This window comes from Diceros bicornis, chromosome 28, assembly GCF_020826845.1.
Source record: "Diceros bicornis minor isolate mBicDic1 chromosome 28, mDicBic1.mat.cur, whole genome shotgun sequence".
Classification (NCBI taxonomy): Eukaryota; Metazoa; Chordata; class Mammalia; order Perissodactyla; family Rhinocerotidae; genus Diceros; species Diceros bicornis.
The window spans coordinates 5,578,758-5,593,238 of record NC_080767.1 but is presented as its reverse complement, the minus strand read 5'-3'; positions in this window follow the sequence as shown (position 1 = coordinate 5,593,238).

Sequence of the window (14,481 nt, the reverse complement as noted above, 5' to 3'; positions counted from 1 at the left end):
TTAGCCACACCCTGTCCCTGTGGCTCCCCCTCCCAGATCAGTCCCAGGCTGCAGGGGTCACATCATAGGCTCTGGGAGGAAGAAGGACCCAGGAGAGAAGGGGAAGATTCTTTACCTCTGCATAAGTAAAACCAGGCCCTAGCCTCCTCTAGTTCCTTCAGGCAATCTCTGCAAGCTAGAAATCAGGAGTTGGTCATGATGGTGAAGGCAGGGGCCTAGGGGTCTTACAGGAGGCTGAGGGCAAAGTCCCTTTAGGGGAGACCGTGGGGAGATGAAACTCTGGAGCCCAAGATAGAGTCCAAGGCCACGTGACCCCTGACAGGGATGGCAAGGCTCATACTGGGGAGCACTTTGTCGTTTACAAAGTACTTCCACATCCATTACCCCCTACAGCCCTCGCCACCGCCCTGTGGGGAAGAAAGGGCAGGGGTCACCTCACAGAGGAATCTGAGCCAAGTTAAACAACTTGTCCACAGTTGGACCTGGAGGTCCCACCTCCCAATCCAGGCACTATTGATCCACTACAGCCCACTGGCCCCTGCTGGGCAACGCCCACTCCAGGCCCCTCATGGCTTCGTTCCGGGCACAGAATCTGGGAAGTATCTGGGTTCTGATCTCCTTCCCAGGAGCCTCCTCGAGGGCTCTGTTTCCTGAGGGAAACAGGAATCTCTTTCTACCACTGTCGTCCTGGAGACCGTGGAGCCCTCAGGGACGGGTGGGATGGAGGCTAGCTCGGGGGCAGGGCTGAATGGCTGACGCTTACCTCTCACAGCTCCGCTTTTCTTCCTCGTTCTGCTGCTCCTCCCCCGCGGCTCCCCGTGACGCTGAGACGAGACGAGACAAAACAAGGGGCTGGGAGCCAGTTCTCACCGTCCTCTCTCTGGACAAGCTGGGGACGCTCAGTGTCCATGAACCATGTGACTTTCTACATGTAACTGCTGGAGCGCTGTGGGTTTGTTTCCTGTTACTCATTTTTAAAGTAGATAGAAATATTCTGTTTTCCTTCTTTGAAGAACGCAAAGAAGGTGTTTCTGTGTGAGACCCACCATGGATCTCTTCCCTCACTGTTCCTCTCACTCTCAGACCTACAGGGGCGTATCTGAGTCCCATTAGGGAGGACTCTGCTGCCGGAGGCCAGAGCCCCACTCCAGCCCCTGCCCAGAGTCTCTCAGGGGCTCAGCACTGCCCTCAGACCAGCCCGAGACACATGTCCCAGGAAGGCGGCTGGTGACCCAGTGCTCAGGGGTCTGTCCTCCCGCAGAGATCCGGCTCTTAGTAATGCAGTCCTCGGCCACTGGTCACTGAGTTTGGAACTTTGTCCTGGAGCACACCTGGACTCCTGGTCTGAGATCTTCAGATGGAAATCCTAGTGCCCACTCTAACCCCCGCCCAGCCTGGCTTGTCCCTAGAAGGATGGTGTTCTCTTCTTTCCTGAGAATAGGTGTTCTCTTCTTTCCCATCCCAGGAGTCTCTCTAGTTGATTCATGAAAGTAGAAATAACAATAGAAAGGAAGAGAGAATCATATTCTGTTGAGTCTGCGCCAAGGGTTCCTTACCTTCCTGATGCTTCCATGTTTCCTAGGTGGTGGTAAGGATGGATTACTCTGGAGGTAGGGACGTAGCACGAGGAAGAATCCCAGTGCACACAGGACAGCGAGGATGGTATCAGTCGCCCAGCAAGTGGAACTGGAGCTCAGCCATGTATCAGTTACGCTTTTCAGATTAAAGAGAGGATTCTCCATCATCTGAATCGCACTGCTGCCACCAGGCAACTGAGCACTGGGAGTGTACTTGGGGACTACAGCCCCAGGCCCACATCACAGGGCTGAGGTCTGGTCACAAAGGGTCCTGAGGGTGGGGAGGGGGCCATAAGAGGGGCTGGACCACAGCCCCTCCCCAACCATTCAGCCCCGCAGATCCCTCCACCCTTCTCTGAGCCATCCAATAGCACCTCTCACCCTGTTAGAGACAAACTTTAGTAAATTTTCTATTCATTCTGCCCGGAACTCAGATAATACTTGGTTCCTTGTATCTCTTGGAGAGCTTGGCTTGAACCCACCAATTTCTTATTCTTTGAAAGTCTGAAGTTCTCCCAAGAATTTTGAGTATTTCATGGGGATTTATCCTCTCAGAATCTCCTCTGTCCTCAAATCCATTTTTTAGCACATTTCAGTTGTACGATGCAGTGTTATCAACTATAGTCACCATGTTATACATTAGATCCTCAGACCTTCTTCATCTTACAGCTGGAAGTTTGTACCCTCTTACTAGCCTCTCCCTATTTCCCCCACCCCCAGCCTCTGGCAATCACTTTTCTACTCTGTTTCTATGAGTTCATCTTTTTTTTTTTTTTTTAGATTCCACACGTAAGTGATACCAGGCAGTATTTGTCTTTCCCTGTGTGGCTTATTTCACTTAGCGTAACGCCCTCCAGGTTCATCCATGTTGTTGCAAATCTCAACTCCATTTTTCCCACATATGATTTTCACTTTTATCGCAGAAGTAGAACTTTATTCTATACTTATTTAATTTTGAATATTTAAGTTGTTATTGTTTCCATCAACTTTTGCCATCTTCATTCAGAAGGACTGATGCAAAAATTCAAACTAATGATTTACTATTGAAAATGCACAAAAATAACTAAGTATAATAAGAATATAAATAATTAACCTCCAAATAATATGTTTTATGTTAGTAACATTTATACTTATAAAGTTAGAAAAGCTTCACAAAGATTTATGGGACAGACACACATACACACACACGCATACACACACATACACAAATACACAAAAACCTACACACACATACACATACATACACATACACACCTGCATACCTACACATGCACACATACACAGATACACACACACACATACACATACTCATTTTGACAGACTAATTTATTTTTAAATCCAAGCATTAAGCATTTCTTCATTTTCTTTAAATCTATTATATGTTGTCTTGACCCCATTTCTTCGTACTCTGCCCAAAATAGACAGTCTCATTCTCTAGAGTTGAGAACATGTGTGGCACGCCCAGAAGCCAGACGTGGGTTAGGTGAGCTAAAGTCCCGGTCTGTAGAGAGGACACTGGGACTGGCGGGGCAAGGCCTGGGTTTGAGTCTAGTCTTAAGCAGCCCTTCTGATATCCCGAGTGTGTTCTACACGTCCTCTCTCTCTTGGCTTCCACTTTGCCTTCCCCCTCCTGCCCCCTCCAGACCCCTGGAGCCTAACATTGTGCCTGTGTTCTATAGAGAGGGCACTTTGAGTCCTGTGGGAAATTCCCTTGTGACACCGTTGGACATCCCTTCTGGCAGGAGGAACTGGGGATTCCCTTAGGGATTGTACTTTTTGATCACTACATGGTTAATTTTTCATAATACTTGAAATACAGGCTTGAAAATAATGTGTGTTCTCCGTTGGTCATAAAGTCTCATACAGCTTTCATGGGAATGAGAGTGTTTGAGTTCATTTGCCTGGACTGTCGTGAAAGTACGTGTTCAAGAGCACGTCTGTGACATCTACTGTTGCTTTGATCTGCCTGCAGTCTCTTCACCCTTGATGATCTCGTCACTGGGGCATGGTAGTCCCCAGTGTGAACAAGGAGGGTACCTGGGGAGCATGGAGGGTCCCAATCTGGACACCTAGGGTCAGTGGGGAGCATGGGGGGGTCCTGACTTCTGCTTCATTTGCAGGGAGACTTGTGACTGAGTTGTGGGTCTCGTCTTGACCTAGAAAATCAGGCTTGGGTACGCAAGGAATCACCTTCTGTGAGATAAGAGAAAATGTATATTGGTCTCTGCCCCCAGTTCCTGGCACACACCTCCTGAAACTCCTGTAATTTCCTCAGTGATAACAGCACTAGGAGCATCTTTTGTACTAATGTTTGTTTATTGACCCCAGTTCCTGACAGAGGGCTCCTGAAACCCTTGGAATTTCCTGGGTGATAGGAGTGTCTCCTGTTCTAATGAATTTGTTCTAATGACTCTAGGTGAACTCCTGGATGAGACCTGGTCACTGGAAAGACCAAGCCATGATGGGAGCTTGGAATGTTCAGACCTGTCCCCCATCCTCTTGAGAAGAAAGAAGGGCTGAAAATGGATTTAATGATTGATCATGCCCATGTGAGGAAGCCTCCATAAAAATCTGACAAGTACGGGGTTAGGGGAGCTTCCAGGCGGGTGAACACAGTGACATTCCACGAGGGTGACACACCCTACACTATGGGGACAGAAGCTCCTGTGCTTGGGACCTTCCCAGTCTTCACCCTACGTATCTCTTCATCTGGATGTTCGTCTGTATCCTTTATCATATCCTTAATAAACTGGTAAACATAAGTCAGTGTTTCCCTGAATTCTGTGAGCCACTCTAGCAAATTAAAGGAAACTGAGGAGAGGGTCATGGGAACCTCCAATTTGTAGCCAAGTCAGACAGAAGTTGTAGGTAACCTGGGGACCTACTTCTTGTGATTGACGCCTGAAATGGGGTGGGAGCAGTCTTGTGGGACTGAGACCTTAACCTGTGGGATCTGACACTATCTCCAGGTAGATTGTGTCAGAATTGAGTTAAATTGTAGGACACTCAGCTGGTGTCGTGGAGAATTGCTTAGTGTAGGGGAAGAGCCATACATTTGGTGGCTGGAAGTGTCAGAAGTGAAGTCTTCTGTGTACAAGTAAAGGAGACCCACAGCAGGTGGAGAACTGGGTTTTTCCCAACTCGAGAAGGAAAGACTGGGTTTTCTAAGACAGACTCCCGCCAGGTCACTGCTATGCCAGCAGATGAGCTGTGTGTGAGGGAACAGGAGCTGGAGAGCAGAGAGAGCTGGCCACATTAGCTCCACATTTAGGTAAAAGATTTATCTCAGGACCCGTGCCTCTTCAAAACCTGTGCTCCCTTTCCTGGATAAACAAGAGAACCGCATGGTTTACGTGTGCATGGTTTCATCAGTATATGTCTCCACCACAGACTTTACTTTGCTGACACAAGTCTTAACTGCTTTCCATCCAACTGCTCATCTCGTGTGTCTACTACAAAGACAGCAACTGTGCCCTGTGTGAGCCCCTCCTCCATCACCTTGCTGCTGCAGATGAGATGGACCTAAGACATTTCCTGAACCCCTGACACTTCCTCACACTGCTGGGCCCATAATAGATCCCTGGGGGCTGTTGCAGGCTGTGGCACCCTCTCTGGGAGAGTTCTGCATCTCATCCTAGGTGGGCAGACCTGGGGGCCTTCTTTTGGCTTCTGTGCTCTTGACAGTCGGGATTTTACTATAGTTCACTGCTAACACTCATAGTGCGGGTAAAACCCTTCTTCCTGGTCCTTGGGCATCTGTAGAGTATATAAGTATATAAAACAAACAAATATACCCACACAGATATTTCACATTATGAAGTTTGAGTTCCTGCAAATAACCCTCACATTGCATACGCAAGAAATTCACACACTCTCAGCAGCACAGCCTTCTCATGGTAAATGTGTGTCTGTCTCATTAGAGAGCTCAGTTCATTTCACAGCATATGTTGATCATCAGCCTTTGTGAAGCCCCTGCTCATCCTCCTTTCCTAATGTCTATCAAAGGAAGGTAAGTGGGGAAATGTGGGCTGGTAGCAGAGTGCCAGGGGCATGGATTCAGTGGGCAAGAAAGGATCCATCACCATGCGTGGATCCTCCTTTGGATTTAATAGTCTAGAAATCCACTGGAAGAAGAGAGGCATCATTTCCTGAGTACAAATTATTGATCCTATGAACCCTTTGGTACACATAAGTACTTAGATATCCAATTTTATAGTTATTACACAGTTATACATACACACACATAAATTATGGAAAGATAATCTTGTACTTGATTAAAAGATAATCTTATTTATTTCAAAAGAGGTCTTGTATAAGTTGTTCTTATCACCTTAAGCTGATAAATTGACTTCCAATTTATGCATATTTTTGATCACAGAATAATTTGCTGTGTAGTTAACTCTTTCAGCAGTCACCAGAATCATGTTTAATGTTTTTCTCAACAGATAAAACAAGTTTATTCTTTTTAAATTTTTTTTTTAATTTTTATTTATTTATTTTTCCCCCAAAGCCCCAGTAGATAGTTGTCTGTCATAGTTGCACATCCTTCTAGTTGCTGTATGTGGGACGCAGCCTCAGCATGGCCGGAGAAGCGGTGTGTCGGTGCACGCCCGGGATCCGAACCCGGGCTGCCAGCATCGGAGCACACGCACTTAACCGCTAAGCCACGGGGCCGGCCCAACAACTTTATTCTTAATAAGTCAAACAAAGATTTTTTTCTGGAACTAGGGCTGAAGTTCAAGTCTGCTACTCTGTTGCCTCATGTCATCAAATGACGTAGGGACAAATTAAGAAGCACATAGGAGCATATCAAGAAAGGTAGTAGGCACACTGGGAAGTTATTTTGTGTACTTTATATTTAAAAACACTTATATAGCACTTCACTTGTGAAGTGTCAGGTTTGGCTCCATTTAAAATATTGACCATCGAATAGTTGAATAGTTCAAATGTGGCATAAATAATGTGTATCTGTGGGATCTGGTGCAAAAAAGAGCATCTCAAACGTGTCTGAAAGTAGAATTACTATTAGCAGCGGGTCAACCCATAGTTCTGCATTGTGTCCAGGCATCCTTACTAGCGAATTCCCAGTGCGTCACTTCTCACTAAAACAGTTTGTGTGCTCACCACTTCTGAAGATGCTATGCATTTTGAACCTGCTTTGCTGTTTTGATCAAGGTTTCCTTCTCTCTGCACATTCCCAACAGTTCTGTAACATCTTAACCATGATTCAAAGTCCAGTTCCATAAAAACCTTCTTTAAGAGAATCTCAGAGAGCCCTGCAAGTAAATTCCCCACACGCATCATTCTACTTCCATTAAATCACTTCTCAGCATTTGCTTTGTAGCAGAATCGTCTATGGATATGTCTGGCTTTTCTCCTAGGTAGGAAATTTCTGGACAGCAGGAGCTATTTAGGACAGGTTCAAACAACGTGGAGGAACCTTCAGATTCTGTGGGCCCAGTCATACCTCTTCTAGGAAAGGCCTAGGTAAGGTTTGAGCCAGGTGACTTGCCCAAGATCACAGGTCTGGTTTGTGGCAGAGGTAGACTTATCACGCAGTCCCATGACTCTTAGTCCTGTGTTCTTTACACCACACAGCTCCACACAATTTTGACCTGATTTTCTTTATATCATAAAGGTGGACTTCCAATAAGCCAATAAGTAGATATTCGGTACTAAAATATACCTAGCATAGCAACACGGGACTAAGGAGGAAATAAGGGAAAACTAAAAAGAACCGTCATGTATTTATTAATATGCCAACAAATAGACAATTTAGCCTTTATCCTTATAATAGAGGACCATTTTGAGGAAATATCCTGCTACCTTTCCTCATTTATGAACTGCAAATTATGTGGATTGTCATTGGATCTGAAAACAATGTATGTGTTTACTGTAGTATCACAAATCTTCTCATCTTCACTGTGCTATATTTTGCTTATGGTTTGTGTATGAATTGTGCATCTACGTTCGTGAGGGAGACTGTGGCTTTTCTTGAAATAAAAGTTTCCTGGTCTCATTAACAGCTATGCATGACCTCTACCCCAGTCTTCCATGTTGCACATTTCTTTGGTCTCAGCATTCTCTGCTGTGAAGTGCAACGCTGATGCCTGCATTGTAACACGTGGTAAATTCCAGCAAGGCGGAAGGAATGAAAGAGGATGAGAGAAACCCACCACTGCTACAAATAAATAAATGAAAATTCTTGGGGAAATGGGAATGAACACAAAAACTATTAAAGAGAGTTTATTTCATGCAGGCAATGTTTTCACATTCAAAAAAATCAATCATTATTACACATCACTTTAATAGAATCAAGGAGAAAAATCCAATGATCACCTTAGTAGGCACAGAAAAAGAATTTGGTACAATTCAATATGTTAAATGACTTATTTTCCTATTGCCATCATATTCTTGACAATCCTAATTTGGCTTTCTTATATTTAACAAACTCGATAACCTAATCCTGTTCGGTAGTTGTTCTAGGCCTACATGTCCATTTCCTGTGGAGACGTTGGGCCTCTTTTTAAAGACACCCCATGAGAGACTGACTCCCTGCAGACTCTAGTGGTGACTCCATGTAAGTCACCGTTTTCCAGGGGAGGGTTTAAGGACATGGGTCCTCAAGTCAGGGCATTACCAGGGATGCCAGCTGTTGGTATTTCTCTCAGACGCGGCATGGGGCCTCACGTTACCACTAAGGAAAGCAGAAACTAAAGGAACACCACTCTGGTAGCTGGCAGCTGCTCAGAGGCAGGGTCAGCTCTCCTGACTGCCCGGTGGGCTCGTCCCCCAGGCCTGGAGCTGCATACAAAGAAGCAGCTGCCTTTGGGGGTTTGCAGGCCAGCGGGGGAGACGTTCCTCCGAATGGGGACCCTAGGGTAGGAGCGATGACTGTGATCAGGGAGCCTGGCTTCAGGCTCTCCCCCACCAGAGTTCTGGGACTGCCAGGCCCTCACAGCCCGCTTCTCAAGCAGGCACTGACATGACTCAGTCCACATGCACATTTGCTGAATTGGCTGGCTTACATCAGAAAAAGTTTGGTGAGGCATGTGTTTTAAAATGTAAATCAATAAGAAAACTCTTCCAGAAAGCCTAATCCAACTAGAATAGTGTGTAAAGTGGAGAGAAATGTCTGGTATTAAATAACAGCCCCTCATTCCCCCCAAAATTAGAAATATTACATTGGATTATTTCCCTGACTTATATGACGATTTCTGTCTCTGTAATAAAAGAAAACATAAGTATAGAATGTGCCTGCTGCTCACATATTAAGGCAAGTTTCAGAAAGAGTCCCTTTTCTCTCCTATTGAATTATTACTTATTTCAGTAGGATCTGGAGAAGCCATAGGAAGGCCATAAATATATAGCAGATTTTATTGCTTCCTTTTCCAAGTCTAGTGTTTCTGGTATCATCATTTAATGTTGTGCTAATATTCAATTGAAAAACTTAAGTTCTCTGTTCTTTAACAGATAATTTGAGTCCTCAGCAACCATAAGTTTCTTATTAATTCCAGTGGCCGACAGGTCACTGGTTCATTCAGGTGATACACTCCATAGGTGTGGATCTCTTTGTAATTAATGTTCTCTGGAGAGGAAGAGGAAGAGAGCTTTCTACAGCTTAAATGTCATTTATCTCCTGTCAGAATCCAGTTGGATAGTGTTTTATCATATGTGGTGGTACATTTCCATACCACTTCCTCAGCATCTGTCAGGTGCATTAGGTAATGGATTTTTCCTCAAGTAATTGCTCAAATCTATGATATGGTATTAGGTTTACTCTCTCTGACCTGTTTCAACCTTTAAACATCTTCAAGTCCTAAATGCATGTTGCATTTCTTTCTAAGATCCTGGGAGGTGTGCCCACTTGATAAACCTTCGTTTTTCATTGCCATTGATATTGACCGTTATATCTCTGCGTGGGGCTGGTTGATGGGGGTGTTAGATGAACATTCCCCCTCCTTGTTTTCTACACTTTATGAGAATAATATGAGTTTTCTTTTTTAGGTAATTGACTATGTTCTCCACTGAGGACAAAGCAGAGAGTGAGCGTATTGCTGCAAGGCAAGCAAGCATGATTGAGAGGGGGGATGCAGAACAAGCCGAGAGTCGTGGTCCTTGTGTGTGTTATGGGTTCCCTCAAGTGAGGGACACGTGGAAGTGAGGCAAAGAGAGAGAAGGGAGATGGCGCTAAGAAATAATCTGTTTTTGTTTTCTTTAATGGCACCAGCCTGGATCAGAAGACTTCAAAGGACACAGAACCAATGAGTCAGAAATTAAACCAGGGATTTTTCTGAGACATTTTTATGAATAAATGGAAAGGTGTTTCCGACAGATATCAAAACTTTAACAATTGACTTCAGAGATGTACAGAGCTGGAAAGAGCATCCTGGAAATTAAGGACTTGTCTTGAACCCATCAGAGAACTGAGGTTAGAGGACGAACAACCAACATGAACTCTAGAGAGAGACAGGCCTCCACAGGGGAAACAGGAACTCAGCATTTGCTTACTTAGAACAGACACTCTGAATAAGTTATGAGCCCCCAAAAAGATTAAACTAGAAAATTTTAACAAATTGAGCAACAAAACAAACCGCCAAGTACTGGATTATAACCAAAGAATAACATAAATATCCATGAGTCCATACTAATATAAATAAATTATTGACCCTAAAAATAAATTACAGAAAAACTATAAATAATATATATAGATATGGATATTCCTGCCTCCAAGAGGTGGAGTTTAATGCCCCTCCCCTTGAGTGTCCCGGACTCGGTGATTGGCTTCTAACTAATAGAGGTCTGAGAGAGAGAAACAGTAACTTTACAGTAGAGAAACCTGGCAGGCACCCCAAACCAGGTGATCAAGATAACATCCTCGAAGGTAAGTCATGTTGCTATCACGTACCCCCGGACACAAGTAAGGAGACGGATTTTATTCAAGCTTTTGCAGTAAGAAGAGCACCCCAGACCCAAAGATCCGAGCATCTCAGCCTGGTGGCTTTGCCTTAGGCTCTCACAGGGAGCAGGAGAAAAGTCACAGGTGGTCTGATTTACAGTTGGGATTGTCCTGCAGTTGGGGGAAGTCTCAGTTAGATGAACAGAAATGGTTAGCTCTGTGTCTGGCTAGTTTCAGAAGGACACACAGTTCTAAGCTCAGCCAACTATTCATGAGACAAAGAAAGGGAAGTCGAGAGGTCAGTGACTGGCCTTCTTAGCAGGTTTAGGAAGAATGGGAAAGGCAGGTGTTTTTCCTGGTCACAGGTAAACAGGGTCTTCAGGGAGTCCTGAGAAAGCAGGGACAGCAAGTCTGCTCTAAGCCACACGGAGAGGGTGGTCCTCTGTGGTGGGCTGTACCTGGGAACACAAAGGGTGGAGGAATTTCAGAAAACAGAGGGTTGGGGTGATTTCTTAACTGTTGCTATGTTCTAGGATCACAGGACACAGGAAAAATTCAACACTGTCAGGCTCCAGTTTTGGTGAAAACCACGGAATATCGTTCATTGCTGAACAACTCAGAAGCGACTATAAACCTGAGGGTGGCAAAGCGGGGTCTAAGGAATGGTCTCTTGAGGACTCTTGTTTCATGTTGTTCCTGTAAAATCATTTGAACTTTCTGTTGAGAGGCACTGGAAAAGATCAGTTGTTTCAGAATCCTGGAGATCAGGCATCTTAAAAGTGGGAGGCCAGAGGGGCCGGCCTGGTGGCGTAGCGGTTAAGTTTGCACACTCCACTTCGGCGGCCCGGGAGTTTGCAGGTTTGTATCCCAGGCGCTCACCGACGCGCCGCTTATCAAGTCATGCTATGGCAGGCTTCCCACATATAAAGTAGAGGAAGATGGGCACAATGTTAGCCCAGGGCCAATCTTCCTCAGCAAAAAGAGGAGGATTGGCAACAGATGTTAGCTCAGGGCTAATCTTCCTCACAAAAAAAAAAAAAAGAGGGATGCCAGAAATGAAAAAGAGAAATATTAATATAAGATGTTGTAGTAGGTAAAGAGACTGTGGCCTCTCTGTACTCTGTGAAAATTAGAGGCAAAGGGCCAACCCAAGTGACCTAACGGTTAAGTATGGTGTGCTCTGCTTCAGCGGCATGAGTTCGGTTCCCAGGCATGGACCTACACCACTCATTTGTCAGTGGCCATGCCATGGCAATGGCCCACATACAAAAAAAGAGGAAGATTAGCAGCAGATGTTAGTTTAGGGTGAATCTTCCTCAGCCAAAAAAAAAAAAAAAAAAATTAGAGGCAAAAAGCATACAAACTTAAAATTTTGCTAAGTAATTAATTTTCAGTATCTCTTATTTATAATGACCTATGTACCTAACGAACTTCTATTAATTAACTCAATTTAGCATAAGTCTAAGGTTTTAAGTTACCTAAAGAGCTTGGAAACCATCTTCATACTATAAATCATAAGTACTGTTGAAAAAAGGTTGGTCTGAATAATGATTCAGTTTGGTTAAACAAAAATTTACATTTTTCATCGTCTGAAACATCTGGTAGACACAATGCTAGTTTATTCAATCAGAAAACCTTTATAAGTTTAGGAAGAATAGACCCAAGTAGAATAAAAATGCATGCCCCCTATTATACTTGACACTGAAAATATAGCTGTTTTTATTAAACCAGCAATATTAAACTAGTCTTGTTCACCAAAAATTTACCTAAATTATGTAAACTTGAATTTTAAAAATCTTTTGAGTTAGTTTCTATAAGAATACCTTTTTTAAGCATTTGAAAATATTGGAAGTTCAATTTCCTTAATTTCTGGGAATTTTAGAACTAGTCAATCTGTATAAGTCTTTATTTATCTTTAAGCCAATCAGAATAGAAGTCCCTTTAAGAAATTTTATAGTCCAATTTCATAATATCATCCAAAGGTAGGAAGATATTACACACTCACAGACACAAAGACATACAGACAGGCACTCAGTTGTAAAACTTCAGATATGGGTCAGTTCAAATGTTTTCCCTCCTTCTCCCGCTTGGTGCTTCCTTATTCTCCACAGGCATTTTCCTGACAAATCACTTGCATGTCTGATTTCATCTTGGCATCTGCTTCCCAGAGAACTCAAAATGACCCACTAAGAAAAACAAGAAAGCTTCCCCTTGGGCTCCTCTAGACTCCATTGATCTATAGCAAGTGGGTCATTTTTCTGGAATGAATGGTGACACTCAAGTCAGCTTAACATACAAGGCAGAGAAGCAAGGATTCTTTTTCACTCCAGAAAATGAATGACCCATGGTGGCTACATGTAATAAAACTTGGGGATAATAGGATGCATCGCCAAAGGCTGCAAACGCTTCATATTGATTTAACACAGGCAGGCGTTGTTCTGCAAAACCACATAGATCTTAAATTCAGTAGATCAAAATTGTTTAAATTCCACAGATCTAGAAAGATCTTAATTGTTCTTTTAAGCTTAGTATATTTGCATGATTCATGACAGGAGAAATTCTTCCCAAGGATTAAAAAAATTTTTTTACATGTGATTTTCTTTATAATGCAAAGTAATTCAGATCCTAATTGAGAGAATAAACAGGCGCCATCTGTGGCTCCCTACACACCCCCTTTTCATACCCAAGCACTGTTTCCTCTCCAACACCATCTGTTTACCTCTCCCAATCTAACTGAGAACCTTCTGGCCTGCTCTCTAACTCATCAACTAAAAATACTTAGTTTCACCACTTATAAGGAAATTATTTTGCCTCTTCCTGGAGCCAGAAACCACTCTTTGGCCTGCAGCCCCTCCCCAGCTCACTGCCCGGCCCACCCCGTCTTGTCCCTCGTGTCTCAGTTCCTCCACGGGGAGCCTCTCCTGATCCTTCGCCTGAAGTAGCCCCTTCCCATCTTTTCCTCCTTGGCCTGTTTATTTTTCATGGCATTTATTACTAACTAAAATCCCTTTTCTTTGTTTGCTGCCTTAGTAATTATGGAGATGCAAACTAAAACACAGTGAGATACTATTTCCCAACCACTAAATTGGACACATTTAAAAAGGGTGACACTGTTAACTGTACATGATGACATGGAGCTCCTGAATCTTTTAACGGCTCAGAGGATGTAAACGGATACAACCACTTTGGTAAACAGTTCGTCATGACCTAGTAGATGTGAAGATGTGTGAACCTTTTGACACAGCAAGTCCACTGTATATACTCTAGAGAAATTCCAGCCCCTGTATCCAGAAAACCTATCTCAGAATATTCATAGCTGTTTTTATTATAATATCAAAAATGGGGAAAAAACACAATCCAATCAACCAGAATGGATACATTTGCTTAATACAGTTTTATGATGGGATACAATAAAGCAATGACAATAGGCCACAGTGAAACTTTCATAAGAATGAATATAACAAACAATATTGAGCAAAAAAGCAAATTGCAGAATATACACAGTATGATCCATTTACTTGAAGTTCAAAAATATGCAAATCAAAGCAATATCTTATTTGGCAGTATATTCATATCGATGAAACTGTAAAGAAAAACAATGGAAATAATAAACAGGATGGGATTAGAGAAGGATCAATAGAGACCTTCAAACATACAGGTTAGTTTTCTTTCTTAGGCAGAGTGGTTACACATAGGTGTTCATTTGTTTTCATTCCTTACATCTTCTGTATAACTCACACACATTATTTTGCAAGTTTTAAAAGATAAAGCAAAATACTAATGTCAACAAACAATTGAGAAAATGGAATATAGCAATAACAACAAAAAGTGAGCCCTATCTGCTAGAAATTATTACGTAGGATACAGATGTGGGGGAGCAGAATTTGCCCACTCAAGATGTTTCTCTTTGGCATGACGATTATTTTTGGCTGGTTATATTTTTTAAAAACTGCAGACATTGGAAAAGCTCTGAAAACCAAGTAGAAGTTACCCTTTGTGAGAGAC